The 18,544-nt window shown below is 38.1% G+C and overlaps 1 protein-coding gene across 1 annotated transcript in view; it reads right to left on the bottom strand.

Moving 5' to 3' along the window:
• The window catches only part of Dpyd (dihydropyrimidine dehydrogenase), an 865,876-nt gene that overhangs the window by 205,536 nt on the left and 641,796 nt on the right, over positions 1 to 18,544 (bottom strand). The window lies entirely within an intron of this gene.

Genomic DNA, 18,544 nt, shown 5'->3' with positions numbered 1-18,544 from the left:
TTGTGGTGTTAAAGGCAATCATCACAAAGACCCACTGTGTATGTATGTAGCACTCTTCTATTGGCTTGGGTCTATGGAAGGACATTCCTTGCTCTCTGCTTTTTTACTGCTAATGCAACAATCAGCAGCCTCAGGCTCTAGCCTCTATGTCTTCCCTGCCATACATAATGCACTCCTGCTAGAACTTTCTATCCCAGGAAACCCTGCCAAGGTTGCTTTAATCAAACTTTTTAACGAACACTCAAAGAAACAGATACTGCCCAACTCTTAAGTCAAATACTGATTCAAGAGAAAAATGTGGGGCAGAGAAAGCCCGTTTCCTCTTTGCCCTTTGAGCTGAGATAAAATTTTCCAGTGCCAGACTCCTCTTGATGTTGTTGAGAGAAAGGATGCTTAAGGCATGATATTGGGGGCCAGTGAGATAGATGAAGAGGTAAAGGTACTGTCTGCTTGTGATCTGAGTTTCACCCCTTGAAAAATCACATAAAGTTAGAAGGAAAGCGCTGACTCTCAAACTTGACTTCCTGATCTCCCTACCTTTGCCCTGTGGTACACACCCCACCTACACATAAATAAATAAAATTCAAAACAAAAGTATATGTTGTGCTTTATTGACATTACATAACTTAATATATATTTCATGTCTCTCAGTGTTTAGCCCAACTTTGATAGGCTCACAGAGCTGCCATTCTTTTGAGCAGTGCCTGTATTAAGAAGCTGTTCAGAGAAGCTTTATTGCTGTCCAGGAGAATTGCTTAATTAAAAAAAAACCAAAAGAGAATTCTTTTTTTCCTGGCATTAACAATTTTGTACACATTTCTCCTCTCCAAGTCTTGGTCGAAACTTACACAAGATGTGCTTAGGGGCTAAGTGAACAGAGGATGTGATAGTGAGGGAAGTCAAGGTATATTAATAACTTCCCTGGACTTCCTGCCATCTCTGTTGAACTCAGGGCCTGTGCTATCTATTGATGGGTCTCTAACTTTGTTTTAGTGTAAAAATTGTACCACACAGAGGTCGAGACCCAGAAGTCATGATTTTGTGGAAAATTTCAGGATTAGTCTCTGGAATAATTTAATTGCCTCTACAAAATTAATCTGAAAATTGAAATGCCATTGAAATGACATGAAGAGGGGGAAACCTTCAAGTAATGCTTATGTCATGAAGAATCTGGATCAGGATTGAGATGTCCAGAGTAAGTGGTTTCATCAACATAGGGAATGTTAGCAACTTATAGAATGCAAGACATCTATACACTAAGCCTACAAGTAATGTCAGAGTCAATGTGTCTGACACACCACACACCAGATTCTAGTAGCATGGCTAAGGACCTATGTCACAATTATTTGCTTGTCTATTTTGAGACCATCTAGTTATATAGGCCAGGATGCCATAGTCTAAACCCAATATCCCTGGTTGGTTTTAAACTCACAGCAAGCTTCCTGCCTCAGCTCCACCTGTGCTGGAATTACAGGCATGCACCACTATGCCTGACTTACTCTAAAATCTATAAGTGAAAACCAATGAGCTTATAATAAAGCTTGCCCTGTGTTTTCACAAATACAATCTATATTGCCAGTGTGTGCCAGTGTAAACATATAATGTATATATAGGTCCATACAAATTAATAATGATTAGATCTGGGTAATGGTATTAGCAGTCACTTTGAGATATATATATGTATATATGTATATATATATAGATGTATGTATGTATATATGTGTGTATACATATATATATATATATATATATTCTCTATTTTCAGACAAAAGCATCAACAGAAACATGCTTAGTAATAATCTGGTGTCTCAGCCACATTGACTCAAAGATATCAAAAAGTACACCAATCCTGTGTACTTTAGTTGGTAGCCTTGATAGCTATATCATTTGCATTGTCCTAAAAACCTCATAAGGCAGAAATACTTGAAGAAAATGTTTGTTATCTTAGGATATTATATCTCTGCAGAAAAAGAAGGAACACTTTGTTGTGCCTACTGACATAACCATTTGACGACAACTCCCTGTTTACTACTGATGCTCAGCTCTAGTTTTCACAACGAAATTGTCTAGAAGAGTGAGTTAAACAATAAAATGCATATCTCAGAGTGACAGGAAAAGTAAGAAATTTGGATCAATTGAACGAATTAGTCTCTCAGAAGTGTTCAACTGAAAAAAATCTGTCCCTGGACATTTGTACTAATGCACACTAAACCAAAAGTCAAAAACTCTTAGTTGCCAGCAAATCGTGCTCATGTAGGTGGCAAAGGGAATAGAAGACATTGTTTCCAAACTAACTGTGCCCCATATTCATCTGAATATGAGTCTGACATTTTATGGCATCCTGCTATAGCCCTGCACATGGTGATGTGCAAGGACTGCATGACACTCTCTATTCAGGATTTCAAGGAGAATGGGAGTAGAAGCTTGGATAATTATGGTTAACTCAAGAGAGTTAGAACCAAAGACAGCCTTGGTACTATCATAAGCAATCATGAATTAGAGTGACTGCTAGAACTAAAGTATGGATCTCATGTTGGAAAACAGGCTGCCATTTAGGTAGAAATGTTGTCAACTATTTCTGGGAATCTGACTCACAGGGTAGGAAAATTTGTCCAGTTGATCTGAAAGCCAGATCAAGATGCAGGCTGATTGGGCATCTGAGGCAAGCTCTCTTCCTGTCTGTCCAGTGGCTACACTTTTTGTTGTGTACATACAAAATAGAAAGGGAGAAATTAGAATTGAAGACCCAGAAATGAACCCACATACCTATGGTCACTTGATCTTTGACAAAGGAGCTAAAACCATCCAGCAGAAAAAGGATATCATTTACAACAAATGCTGTGTGCTTAACTGGTGGTCAGCATGTAGAAGATGCAAATTGATCCATTCTTATCTCCTTGTAGAAAGCTCAAATCCAAGTGGATCAAGGACCTCCACATAAAACCAGATACACTCAAACTATTTATTAGAAGAAAAAGAGAGATAGAGCCTGGAACACTTGGGCACTGGGGAAAATTTCCTGAACAGAATACCAATGTCTTGGGCTGTAAGATCAAGAGTTGACAAATGGGACTTCAGAAAATTGCAAAGCTTCTGTAAGACAAAAGACACTGTTATTAGGACAAAACAGGAACCAACAGATTGGGAAAATGATCTTTACCAATCCAACATCTGACAGAGGGCTAATATCCCTCTATACAAAAAAGTATAGAATATCTATATACAAAGAACTTAAGAACTTAGATACCAGAAAATCAAATAACCCTATTAAAAATGGGGTGCAGAGCTAAACAAAGAATTCTCAACTGAGGAATATCATATGGATGAGAAGCATCAAAAAAATGTTCAACATCCTTAGTCATCAAGAACATGCAAATCAAAACAGCCTTGATATTCCACCTCACACCAGACAGAATGCCTAAGATAAAAAACCTCAGTTGACAACAGCTGCTGTCAAGGATGTGGAGAAAGAGTAACATTCCTCCATTGTTGGTGGGATTGCAAGCTGGTACAACCACTCTGGAAATCAGTCTGGAAGTTCCTCAGAAAACTGGACATAGTAATACCTGATACTCAGCTATACTGCTCCTGGGCATATACCCAAAAGTTGCTCCAAGATATAACACGGACACATGCTCCACTATGTTCACAGCAGCCTTATTTATAATAGCCAGAAGCTGGAAAGAACCCAGATGTCCCTCAACAGAGGAATGGATACAGAAAATGTGGTACATATACACAATGAAGTACTACTCAGCTATCAAAAACAATGACTTCATGAAATTTACAGGCAAATTGATTGAACTAGAAAATAATCTTTGGAAAATTTGTATTGGTGAGCTAAAAAGGTAGTTACATCAATGAGAAATCACACTTTTCAATATTGTAGGTGGGAACTTTTTAAAAAATAAATATAGGAGTTCTCTATTATTATATTCTAACTAGCATTTATTATTTTACATGAAATGGAATTTTATATGCATATCCTGAGTAAGGTAACCCAATCACAGAAAAACACACGTGGTATGCATTCACTGATAAAAGGATATTATCCTAAAAGCTTGAATTACTCAAGATACAATCCACAGACCACATGAAGCTCAAGAAGAAGGGCGACCAAAGTGTGGATGCTTTTACTTTTTCTTAAAAGGGGGAACAAAAATATTCATGGGAGGGGATATGGAGGCAAAGTTTGGAGTAGAGACTGAAGGAATGGCCATTCTGAGCTTGTCCTACATGGGTATACATCCCATATATACATACAGCCACCAAGACTAGGTAAGATTGATGAAGCTAAGAAGTGCATGCTGACAGGAACCAGATATTGCTGCCTCCTGAGAGGCACAGCCAGACCATGACAAATACAGAGGTGAATGCTAGCAGCAAACCATTGAACTGGGAATAGGACCTCCGATGTTGGAATTAGACAAAGAATTGAAGGAGCTGAAGGGGTTTGCAACCCCATAAGAACAACAATGCCAACCAACCAGAGCTCCCAAGGACTAAACCACCATCCAAAGACTATACATGGACTAACCCATGGCTCCAGCTGCATATGTAGCAGAGAGTAGCCTTGTTGGGCATTAATGGGAGGAGAAGTCCTTGGTCCTTGCTATGGCTGGATCCCCCAGTGTAGGGGAATGTTGGGGGGTGATGGGTTGGGGAACACTTTCATAGAAGAAGGGGGAGGGAGGATGGGATAGGGGTTCTATGGGTGGGAAACTGAGGAAGGGGATAACATTTGCAATGTAAGTAAATAAAAAAGTATCTAATTAAAAAATACGCAGAAAAAAATAAGGGGGAGAATTTTAATGTAACTCTTAAGAACATTTGTTCTAGAGCTGAAGTGACACTCTAGAACATCATTGAACTGTTATTACGTCTGCACAAGCTCTATATTCAAACATAGTTAACTTGGGGCTTATGAGTTGAACCCATGAATATGGGGTGGAGACTGACAGTCAATACACAGGACTCCTTATCTTTTTAAGTAAATTGTTTCATAAATATTCAGATTCATGATGAGATTTGGGTGTTAATTTCATTCTCTGAAAAAAGAAATCATCTTCCATTCAATATGTTCAAAAGTCCCTTGATAATGTGGTACTTTCTAAGTAAGCTTATTTAAAAATAATAAACTATTTGATATGACACTTTCTATATTTTAGTTGCTATCTAAAAGATTTATGTAAAATAAGAGAGAAATAAATAAAGCTAAAAATCCTATTTCTGAATGTGGATAATGGATTCAAATTGAATTGTTAACACCTTTAGCATGTTCTTTTAGAATGGGGAAAATATATATTTTACATCACTATTTTTAACTTTATATAAAGTTTTCAGTAACAAAATCACTTACATTTAAGAAGTATTTTATTCTAAATAGCTTTTATGGAGTAAAAAATTGTCTTTGGAAAATTTGTATTGGGGAGCTAATAAGGTAGTTATATTGGTGAGAAATCACTCTTTTCAATATTGTATGTGTGAGAACTTAAAAAAATATAGGAGTAGGTTATATCCTAACTAGAATTTATTATTTTACATGCAATGGAGTTTTATATGCACATTCATAAGGAAATTATGCTATTAAATATTATTAATAGATAACTGAAAATTTTATTTGCATCCAAAATATATTTGTTCAAGTTGATTGAAAAGGTTTTTTTTCAATCTTTTGACTTGAAAAGAGAGATTTTCCTTTTATTAGAAAACATGTTATATCTGTACTTACACAACCACTATCTCACATGCAAACTATGAGAATTGAAGCATGGCATCTACAGACACAATAGTGTACAGACAAATAGCTCTGTGAAAATTATATTCAATCACACTGAAGGCAGGATCTCACCATATTGCTAGTTTTTAAATATAATTTAGCAAAATTGCCATAATCAAAGTTTATTTCCTTACAGGATTTTAAGCATCAAGGTAACTTGAGACCTTCACTTCAGTAGAATATTGAGTAGATTGTAGGAACACTGTTTTTGTTGTTGTCGTTGTTTGAGGCAGGGTCTCAAGTAAGCCACATTGGACTCAAACTCACTATATAGATGAAGGTGGTCTTGAAATCTTGATCCTCCAGACTCATCTCCCTAAAACTGGCATTTTAGACCCGTGCCTTCATACCTCACCCCAGATCAATATTTCCTAAAATAGGAAAGGAGGGAAGAAAAGTAGGCAGTAAGGCAATAGAATCATGAACAATCTCTGTCAGAATGCTAGATTTATAAACAATGTTGGTCTTCACGAAGGAAGGCGAGAAGCCAGCATGGGTTGAAAGACATCATGATCCTCCAGTAAAGTCTCGACAGCCCGTAATCCTTTATAACAACCTTTTCAATTCCCTAGCTCTGCTTTTTGGCCAATCAGACCCAAGTCCTGTTCTTCATTTTTTCATTTTAGTTTTTAATAGAAGTACAGATCTCTAGAAATATTTGATAAAAATATATACGCATTATTTTTCCTATTTGTTGACTACTCCTGTACACTGACACTTCTGTCTAGAAATACAATGAGTAGAGGATGGTAACTTATTTAGCAGACAAACAACTGTCCCTACAGGTGAGGTGGAGGAGACAAATACCTGAATCAATTGAGACATGTAATATGGACACTGTTGACGTGATAGGGACACATACAAACTTCTTCCCATTAAGTCTTCAAGGGCTGAATTCCTTTGGCCTGAACATTGAAAGGAAAGCTAGTTGTCTCAGTTAGGGTTTGCATTGTTATGAAGAGACACCATGACCATGACAAGTCTTATTGAGGATAACATTCAATTGGGGCTGGCTTACAGGTTCAGAGGTTCAGTCCATTATTATCAAGGCAGGAAGTGTGGTAGCATCCAGGAAGGCACGTAATGGAGGAGCTGAGAGTTGTATATCTTGTTCCAAAGGCAAATAGAAGACTATCTCCCACATGGTTAGGAGGAGGGTCTCACTGCTTACTCCCACAGTGACACACTTTCTCCAACAAAGTTACACCTACTCCAACAAAGGCCACCCTTCCTAATAGAGCTACTCCTTGGATGAAGCATATTTAAACCACCATATTAGCCAAATAACGTATCTCTCAAACTCTTACTCAAGTCAAATCAGTTTATCAGTTTGCTCTTCACTCAATATCTGTCTGTGTTCAATCTCCAGAACATATAGAGAACCCAGGACTAAAACTTTGGAACTCTGCTAATGGAAGATTCAAGAATGGACTGAGAGGTCAATTCAATAATGAAACTGCTTTCCAACAAGCAAGAGGAATACAAGGAAATAATAACCACACAAAAAATAATGAATTGATAGAAGCATAATGAGGAAAGTGGAAGGTCTTTAAAAGGAGCATCTAACTTAGCCCCAGAAACCACAGACGAGGTCCCTTTACATTGATGGAACCTGGGACTCTTCAAATAAGAGATTCTGGGTATGTGGACAATTGTGTCTGTGTGTGTGTGTGTGTGTGTGTGTGTGTGTGTGTGTGTGTGTGCCTATATGTGTGTATTCAACCTTGCCCACATATATAAATGCATGTGTGCACAGGAAAATAAGGTACTTTAGAAAAGCAGAAGGTGACCCCCTCTATCTTACTGAGTACAGTTAAATCTTGGGCAGGAGAGGATATTAAGAATAGAAAGGTGAGGGCTAGAGTGATGGTTCAGGAGTTAAAAGCACTGACTGAAAGGAGCCAGGCTGTGATCGGGCATGACTTTGTTCCCAGCACTCAGAAAGCATGTAAGCCTTGGGCTGAAACCTGCCAGCATTTCAATTCCAGAGGAATTCAACACTTCTGGCATCCATGGGCACCTGCATTCATGGGCATCGACATGTGTGCATAAACGCACACACTCACACACTTAAAATAATAATAATAAATTAAACTAGGAAGTCATAGAAACAGGCCTTTATATGGCTTAGTGGATACAAACGCTTGCTGCACAAGTCTGATGACCAGAAGTTAATGCATGGCAAACCACTGGAGACTTAGAGAACTGACTCCTCAATGTTCTCCTCTCACCTCCATGTGAGTCCCAATCTCTCTCACACACATAGTAAAAGACAAAACTTGAGTTTACCAAAAATCCTTTGAACGTCTTTTGTTAGCATCATTAATGATTATCTTTAAAAAGAAAAGAAAACTGGGCAGTAGACAGGAGAACAATGATGGGATTGACAAGGGACAGGAGTTTTCCTCAGTATATCCTGTGGGATTGGACTAGAAAGGTCATCTCAGAGAAAAAATTATCCATGTAGAGACCAAGCAGAGAGGCAGCAATCCTGAGGACAGTCTCTTTGTTATCTTAGAAGGGATACTGGGCTTTAGAGATAAGTTACAATAAAACATCCAAGAGGATGTTCTTTAAGTTCAAAGAATCTGAGTACTTGCAAGAAGTTTGACTATTCCTGACACTTGACTAGATCATTTATCTTTATGACCCTTCGGTCATACAGAATAAAGAAACACAGGGAAAGATTTCCCAAGGAATAGTTAAATGAAGGCCCCTTCACTGTCCTCCATAGATTACTTCCATTGTTTCACTTGGAGATCCACCAAACAACAACAGGCAAGTCAACAAGTTTCCAGGGTTTGAATGATGGACGCTCACCTCATTTTCCTAGTATGGGTCAGTCACAGTGAACACTTGTCTAAAGCGTCAGAGACCTCAGTTCCATTTGCTCACAGATCACAGTGATACACTGAGGAGTGAGCCCATACTCTAGAATGACTGTGACCCAGTTTTGGGAAGGTTTTCATCCTTTCTTCCTGCAAACCAAAATCGGGGCAATAGATTTTGTCGGAGGCAAACAAGTGCACATTTTTGTCCCTTGAAACTCAAGTTTTGAATGGCATTTGATTTTTAGCTAAGTTAAACCCAGCTCCTGGTTTTATTGATTTTCCCCAAATTCTGCATTATAAAGTGATGTTTGGGCCAAATGAATAATAACAAATTAAATTAAGGCATAGTACACAGGTAGGAAAGCTTAATTTGAGAATGGAACACCTTTAGAGAGAAGCAGATCCTGTTGCCTCTGGTTTGAAGCTCTATTTACACAACAATTAATCAGCCTTGCTACATCTCTTCACTGAGCATTTGATCATGAATCTCTCTTAGATATGTTAAGGAGTTCATTTCCATCTGAATCCTCCTGACGAATACTAAAATAGATAACCTCTGTAAGGCGCTAATGAGATCATTATACTGAGTTTTGTCTATATTTAAAGTACAGATTCAAGATCTTCATTAATGATTAACTACTAGAAAACTTTGTTCAGTCCCCTGAGTTATTTTTAAGCCTGTGTGTGCTATAATTACACATATTCAATCATAAAACTTTCCATGGTGTTGAACACAATTGAACTTTGAATTCGAATAAATAGGTTGCAAAGCGATGCTGTTTAAAAGGTTAATCTTTGAGTCTTTTAAGGATAAGCTCCTCATCCATTTCAGGATTCCAGGGTCTTTTTTTTTAAACTGAAGAACAGATACAACACATGTGGTTTTGCATCCTTTAGACTTATTTTATAGGGAGGATTTCTTTAGAATGTTTTGCTATGCCAGCCTTTCACTTTCTGTTAAAAAAAAGTCTCAGAAATCAAACAGGTGACATGTGACCTATCACTGGACTTTAATTTTGTTGGTGTTGTAATGCGCAAATAAAATGTAAATTTAAAAAATAAACAGAGATCTTCTCCTGTTGGTTTCAGAGGAAATTAGCAGTTAGTTATAAAATTATAGTTGAGGACTAGTCATCCAGCATAGCAGGTCAGGGTGCTTGTTTCCAAGTCGGTGGACCTGAGTTCAATATCCCAGGAACTGATATGGTGAATGAAGAGGACAGATTACTGTAGGTTGTCCTCTAATATTCTCATTCTCATTCTCATTCTGTCCTCTCTCCCTCTCTCTCTCTCTCCCTCTCTCTCTCTCTCTTTCTCTCTCTCTCTCTCTGTGTATGTGTGTGTGTGTGTGTGTGTGTGTGTGTGTGTATGTGTGTATGCATGTGGGTGTCTTTGTCGATCTCTGTCAACAAATAAATAAATGTAAAAAAAGTAAAATTCAAATTATGTTTGACTTGAAATCAATGTCTCTCCAAAACCTGCAGCCATGAAGTTATCTGAAAGAATAAGAGGAGATAGCAATATAGGGTGCTCTTATAACTAGTAAATAATTCCAGCAAAACCATCTTCTAGATGTATTTGTTATTTTAATACTATCACACGTTTCCCAGTGACTCTGTTTTAAGTCAACTTTGCAAAGTCTCTGGCAAGAATTTAATTTGAGAAGCCATGATTTTCTAAGGCATTCAGTTATGATACCTTTAGGTTTTCTGCTATGATACCTTTAAAGAGGAGAAAGTCCTTATAATCAACACAGGGTTGCATAAAGGTTGTTACAGAACAGTACTGACGCTCCGCAACACTCAAAAGGATTCCCTCTTACCAAACATCACTTTGAAATGTACCATTATTTCATACACACTGTGAAATGGCGGTTAAGCCTTTAAAGTACAAATCTTGGCTGTTGTATGCTTGCCTGACAAGGTATGGTAAAGAGCTGCTGAAGGCGGTAAGCTATTTATACATCGGAAGCTTTTGCATTTATCTAGGAATATAGATATTGCCAATACATGATTAAATTATTGCCCTAGTTTTCCTAGGGGACTGGCATGTTTATTGCTTTTTGTAAGACATCCATGCAGCTTTCTCAGTCCCCTTCTCTTTCTTGCATGAATTCACACATATTAAAATGCAAGTGTCTAGCTTGTCTGATAAGTTATTTGCAGTATTTGAAACCCTGAAGCCCCCAAATTTCTTGGTATGTCTACAATTCAAGAACTAAAATATGTAGTAATAATTTTTCAAGGATAAGGTAATGTTTCATGAAATGCATATACTATGAAGACGTCACAAGTCATCCTTTCAATTTCCCTGTTGAGTTTAAGGAGACTACTTGGAGGAAACTTTTATCGTTGAATGAAACACATGCGTCTAAATTACTATTCGCAGCCTGGAAGTAGTCTTTTATATCCCTTGAACTCCTAACAGATTTTATAAACAATATGGCACTCTTTGCTCTAGGAAGTCATATTTTAAAAAGCAAAAATAAGCAAACTAAATGCATTAGCTCAGAGATAAATATGTAAGGATGGAGAATTTGGAACAAATCTAGCCAAAGTATTTGTGTTTCTGTGTGTGTGTGTGTGTGTGTGTGTGTGTATATACACATATATATATGTACATATATAAATATATATCATATACACATACATTTTGTTAGAAACTAAATATATACATATATATGTATCTATATATGTATACACATGTCTTTATACATATATATACATGTATGCATATATACATATAAACATGTTCACCTCTATGTACATACACACATATGCATGTATATGTATATATATTCACACACATATAATCATTAATAATGATAATAAAGGTGGTGAGAAAGTCCACCAAGATTTTTCTATTTGGCACCACTATAAAAGCCATGCCATGATGTTAAGGAGAGACCCTGTGTTGGGACCACAGCACTCTAGGGTGTGGAAGTGCATCAATTCTGTGAGGAAAGTGCCTGCTATTCAGAAGTTATCCAAGGAAGTCTGAGAAGACCCTGGAAATAGGTGGAGATGGAAACTCATTTGAGAGGGTGGATGGACTCTGCGGGAGGGACTTTCAAAGTGGTTTGGGAACTGAAGGAAAATGCTTTATGGAGACTCAAAGGATGCTCAGGAAGGTGCTTCATCAGTTAAGGAAGCAGCCCATTTGTGGATTGAAAATTAAATGAGAAATGTTGTCACTATGCAGAGGTACAAATCTCTCAGCATGGTGGATTACAGCTTTATGGTAGTTATAGAGAGTGGAAAGAACTGAGACAAAATCATCCAAACCACTGAGTATCACAGTAAAGACTACTGGTTTCCTGCTTTTTCTTCAATATGTGACTCGATGCTTCCTTTGCCCACATAGTCTTCCCTAAGCAAAACAATAAGAAATATGTATGGTGCTGGGAATTCAACTCCACTTCTCCAAGGAACACATAGCACTCCTAACCAGTGAGCTATTTCTCCAGCCCTTCCATATGGGACTGTCTATAAAATCATTTTGTGTGAGGGGGAGATATTTTTCAAATTTCTTTGTGGCTGTGGGTAATGGGGTAAAGATAAGGAAACTAGGATTCAGAGACAACGTGCATACTCCTGGTTCTGAAGGTGAGTCTACTGCTGTTGAGAAGAGTTGTCAAGCTTATCTTTCTCATGTAAAAGCCTTAGTCATAATAGACATACATGCTCTGTACTCGCTATTAGCACAGAATAACCAAGCTGCAATCCATAGAACCAAAGACGCTAAATAACAAGAAGGGCTCAAGGGAGGATTCTTGAATCTCACTCATAAAATAGACACTGGAAGTGGACAGAGAGGAAACTGGGTAAGAACGGTGGTAGGGAGGAGAACTGGGGTCTCAACCCCAGTTCGGATGTGGGGAAGCAGGAATAGGGTGAGAGGCCTGGTAGAGAAAAGTGAAATCAGTGTGTGTGGGGGGGGCAGGGTTTGGGCATCTCTGGTACAAGCCATAGACTTGGGACATGGGTCTCCGGATGGATATGGAGGTGACCCTAGTTGGGACTCCTAGCAGTAGGGGATATGGAGCCTGAAGTGGCCAGCCATATCCTATAGCTAGTCAAGACTTCCAGTGGAGCAGGTGGGACACCAACACACCCACAAAATTTGACACAAAATTTGCCCTGCCCATAAGATAACAGAGATAAAAATTAGAGTAGATATTGAGAAATTGTTCAATGACTGGCCCAACTTGATACTCATTCCATGGAAGAGAGCACACCCCTGACACTCTTAATGATACTACTTTTCTAAGCTTGTAAACAGGAGCCTAGCATAACTGTCCTTTGAGAGGTTTCCTCCAGCAGCTGGTGAAAGCAGATGTAGAGATCCACAAACAAGACAGAGCTCAGGGAGTCTTGTGCAAGAACCAGAGGAAGGATTGAGGGAACCAGCCAGGTCAAGAACACTACAGGAAAAACTACAGAGCCAACTAATCTGGGCCTACTGGGGCTCACATAGAACCACCAACCAAAGAGCACATAGACTGGATCCAGGCCTCCCACACATATGTAGCAGATTTACAGCTTAGTCTTTATGGGGGTTCCCAAACAACTAGAATTGGCACTGTGTTTGACTGGAGCTCTGTTGCCTGCCTTTGGATCCCTTCCTCCTAGCTGGACTACCTTGTCTGCCTCAGTGGGAGAGGATATTCTTAGTACTGATGAGACTTGGTATACCGGGGCAGGTTTTTATCTGGGGTAGGGTGTTCTGGTGGGGGTGGGGTTCCCATTCTCTGTGGAGAAGGGCAGAGGGGAATGAGAGAAGGAGGATGAGAGGGTGGGACTAAGAGGAGAGGAAGAGAGAGGCTAGAATCATGATGCAAAGTCAATAAACAAATAAATGAAAAAAATCACTATGTACCACGGTGAATATGTGAAAGTTACAAGAGTTCTCTGATTATGCTGTCCTACAAAAATGTGCACATCTTAAAGGAGAAAAAGACTTAGTTTTGAGGAACAATAGTAGTATGCTTTAGGCTAAGAATTGCATCTGAAAGCATGTGATTTGAAAACATGGCCCCCCATAGGGCAGAGTCCTGAAGTGAGGTCTTTGGAAGATGGTTAGGTTGCAAGGACTCTGAACTCATTCATTGACAAACTCATAACTGTAGGGGATACTAAGAAAACTGAGGGAAACATTAAAAGTAGTTCAAGGAGGGTGGTAGGTCCCTGGGATTATGACCTGGTAGGGTGCTCTCACCCCAGGACTCTCTGTTCCCTTCTGTACCATTCCTCTGTCTTCCTGGCTGCTATGAGGTAAATAGTTTGTTCCACCACATTCACTCCTTGCACCAGTCTTCTAACTCATCGTGGCCCAGTATCATGTTACCATGAACTGAAATATCTAAGATTAGTAGCCAAGTAAATCCTTCCTTCTTGAAAGTGGTTTACTACAGTATTTTTATCACAGTGGCAGGAAGCTGGCTAATCCATGTGAATCGTACTTTATCAAATATTTTTAGGCCTCAAACCTTGAAGAAAGATTCCTGGCAACAGACGCTGCTTTTAACAAGCCTTTTCTTAGTCTCTGCCCCTGAAGAGCTTGCCTCTTCTCAGCACAGGCCTGGGAATGGCCATCGTTTGAACTTGCCATCTTAACCTCTCTCCCTCTGCTTTCTTCTGTGGATCTTCCAAGTTTTCTTCTTTTTCTACCTTTCACTTACTGAGAAACGTTTTTGTTCTGATCCCATAAAAACTAGCTCTTTAATTCACAAATCTATCCCAGGCTAGCCTTAGAGCAATCCTCCTGCCTCACCTCCTGAATAATGAGATTGCAGATTTGAGGCACTGTGCGTGGCTTTTCCTTATTTTCTTCATCAGAAAAAATGTGGAAATTATTCTTGGGCTTTTCCTTTCTCTATCTGTATGATTAAAGTTCATCTCCACAGGTTCCCTGACTTTGTTGTATCTTACTAATACTAGAAATGAGCAGTGTCTGAACTCTTAGCTTCAAACTGCAAAATTCAACTAATTACTATACTCTCTTCCTTGATAAACTGATGAACTTGATGGAATTCAATAACATCCCCAAATGAACTTTTGAGAATCATTTATTTTTCTTCTAGACAGCTGCTCTTGCAGTTGCTAAAAATGTCACCATCATTCATGCCGATGTTTGGCCTGTATTGATAGAGTCACTTATGACGTCCCTTCTTTTTTGTTACACAAAACACTCAGCTCACCATGGCTTTCACAGTGGTGTAAGGTACCATCCAGTCTTGCTTGGATTCCCCTTCTAGTCTACAAAATACCTTCTTTACCTAAGTTATTGACTTACATAGTCTGTTTGCCATGTAATAGCCATGTGAACTTTTATGAACAATGGAAATCAGTTAAGATTTCCAGCTTAAAATTAGTATACAACCCAGAGTTTGTACAGGGACTACATACCATTGGGTTACCGCTCTAGCCCACTGTCAATCACTTTGCTTCACACCTACCTGGCTTTACTGTACAGATGCTCAGTCCTGGTCCTATGCCCATTGCCATGATGAGCCCTTTGAAAGGCTGACAGCACTGTTTATGGGCTTAGTGTGTGACCACCTTGTTTGCTTTATGGACTGACTCTGACTAATGGGCCACGTAAGAGTTTGCTATCACTTATTTCATGACTCAATCTGTTCAAAAATACGACGATAAAAAAGATGTTTGCTGATTGTGGCTGAGCATTTTCCTTATCTGGAAGTGTTATCTCCTCTGGAGACATGCTCTACCTTACAGAGGTGCTAGGTGGTCAGCACACTCAAGGGCTGCCTCACAGTTCAAAGGTAGCAGGGAAGTCCAAGGTGGCCAGTTAGTCGCAAGGCAGTTTCCCAATGTTCCAGTTTTTGAAGGTTATACTTTGTAATTTATGTGACTGCCTTATTATTCTACTACAGTTCAGAATATGACAAGAACATGAGGGATGAAGAACAAAAACAATCCAGCTGTTGTTGACAAGCTGCTAACCCATAACTAAGGTGTAGTAATGAAATAGTTTCTGCTGTCTCAGGTCAGGAAGCCACGGATGAACACTTCAACTTTGCCAAAAGATCAAATGGTATTACTGACCCCACACAGCTTTCCTGCCATCATTTCTCCTCTGAGAGAAATGAGGAGAAACAAATGAGGCTAATTGGTGATGTGAAATGGAAAAACAAATAAAAAAATAAAGAAGTAAAAACAGCAACAACAAAAAGAGCTTTTGCAGCAAAATCAAATATTTATATTTTGCAATAATGTCAGGAAAGGCCAGAGAAATCTAAAATGGTCAATCCCAATGGTATAGTGGTTTTTCTTCTGTTAGGCAAATTATTATTTTTTATCAATTTCGCTTGTGTATAGATGTATATACACATTAACACATGTACATGCATTTAAATATGGATTCAACTTTAACATATGAGTGATAAGAACTCACTTTTAAACATGAACGACACGCTAGTTTAAAAATATTAAAGTTCAGACACCAAAAATTTATAAAAGATCATTTTTTATTTTACTCTTCATTTTCTTTGCATTTCTTTTTCTGTATGATTGTTTTGAGACAGGATTCTTCTGTATTGCTCTGGCTGATGTGGAACTCTCTAGACCAGGATGGACTCAAGGGAATCTATCTGTCTCTGCGTCTGGAGTGCAGGGATTAATTTTGTTTTTCAATTAGGATCAAAAGTAATTAATTTTCTTTGTCTTGAATCCTCTACCTCTTTACCAACCTAATCCAGAAGACAACAAATAAAAAGTAAAGAAAAATATGTATGAAGCAAAGAAGGTAAAGATATTAAAACCCACAGAAGATGAAAGAAGGTATATAAAATATGATTAAGGACACCCAGCACTTAGGAACCATCTTTGCATTCCTGGAACAATCTTTCTGTGGTCATTATGCTTGTCTCTTCAAACATGTTATTGAATTTAATTATTCAGTATTTAAAATATATGAGATTCACAGGTGAACTTTCTCTAAACATTCCATGTGGTCCTTTGGAAAAAACTTAAATTTTAGCACGTCGCCTTCATGATCACTTTCCCAGTATAGTAATATACTGGAGCTGTTTGCACAGTGCAAAGACGAAATGCTACGTAAATGTCCCCCAATTCTTTATGTGAGATTTAGCTTCATCCTGACTTAAGTCTGAAGGAGACACACTTCTTCTCTCTTTATTCAGAAAGCTGTTGAAGTTCGTGGGACTCAATATTCATGTCACTATTTTGATCACCATGTTGTTTCTCACTACACTCCTAAATACAACTCCCCAATTAGAGTACACAGCCCTCACTGTCAAGGCAAGTCCTGATTTGTAATATTTATCGACTGACTGAGCACTTGTTCTGAGCCAGTCATGATCTAGAGGCTTGATGCACATCAGGGAGATTCTAAATGAGATTATTATGGAATATAGTTCCTCCTTTATAGTTCTACTACATCCTGTAAAAATTAACTTCAAATTCTTCAAAATCCCTTTAGGATATTGTATATTTTATAATTATCTAAGTGAAGAACAACATTTTTTAGTGATTATTTTGGTAAATCAGGGTGGCACACATCTGTCATCTTAACACTTAGAAGCCTGAGGCATGAGAATCCCTGCAAGGCTGAGGTTAGCCTTGGCTAAATAGTGAGTTCTAGGTCAGTCCTTTACACAAAGTTAGACTCTATTTAAAAAGAAAAGAAAAGAAAAACAAACAAACAAACAACAACAATAACAAAAAACAGCATTTTGTTTTAGCTGAACATTTTAAATGTTTGATCCCCAATTTTTGTTAGTTTTTTATTAATTGTTCTTTGTTAAACTAATATGAGGGTAAAATTTTATCAGTATTCATGGGTTGACTTTTATGACTATTTTCGCATAGATACTCAATTTTGAATACTAATTTTCAAAAATTACATTAGGATCCATTGTATAATCAGTTTTTAAAAGATTAACACCTGTGCAAAGGCCTTCTGATTTTTGAATTGATTAAATTAATTCATCCACTTTCTTATTTCAGCTTGAGAATCACCTTGAGGGCTTGTTAAAAACAGACTGCTGGTCCCACAGCTCAGAGTTTCTGATTCAGTTTTTCTGGAGTTGGCCCTGAAATTCTGTGCTCCTAATAAGTTCCCAGGTGGTGCTAGCAGATAGTCCAGAAACCATCATTTGAAAATCATCGCTGCAGTTCACCACTTGGTTGTTTGTGTGTGTGTGTGTGTGTGTGTGTGTGTGTGTGTGTGTTTGTGTGTGTGTGTGTGTGTGTTTAGGACACACACACGTGTGTGTGTGATCATATACAAACACACAGTCTTCAGTAATATTTTAAAGGAAAGTATGCTGTATATTCTGAGCCATAGTATAGCTGAGAATTTTTTCCTGCCACACAGTAAAGTTTTGGACATATGAATAACCTTTCTTAAAACATCTGCACCTCTTTGCTTCCTTCTGTTATTTCATTCTATGACACTCAGCCTATGGCTGCCGTCACTGAATAATCTATCTTCAAATGGGAATCATTTTCAGAAGTGTAATGAGAATACTCTTTGCATTGATTTTTTCTCAATAATGTGACTTCTTTCCAACTCTGAGGTTTTTAAGTTACTATTGCTGTTCCTGTATTAAAAAGTTACCATTTTAATCTATGCTTTTATTTTGTGAATTGATATTTAATTCAGTGTTACACGAATTAAAACATGGACAAAGCTTTGAAAAGGAGCAGGTTCGAGAAAGTTCTCAGAAGATGGCCACCATAATGTATGACTGCTCAACAAATGCACAGTATTTTTGTCTTTAAACTACTTTGCTGTTCTACTTTCTATCATAAATCCACATTCTTTTGTCACCCACCTTCTTTGCGGATTTTAATTTCTCTCTGTCCTTCTCTTCCAAGTGTATCTCCATCTGTACTTCACAGAACAGCTCCTGCACCATGACACAGTAATGTGGACTCTGCTTCTTTCT

This window comes from Rattus norvegicus, chromosome 2 (assembly GCF_036323735.1).
Source record: "Rattus norvegicus strain BN/NHsdMcwi chromosome 2, GRCr8, whole genome shotgun sequence".
Classification (NCBI taxonomy): Eukaryota; Metazoa; Chordata; class Mammalia; order Rodentia; family Muridae; genus Rattus; species Rattus norvegicus.
Note: the sequence above shows the minus strand (reverse complement) of the source record. Positions and strands in the feature narration are given on the sequence as shown.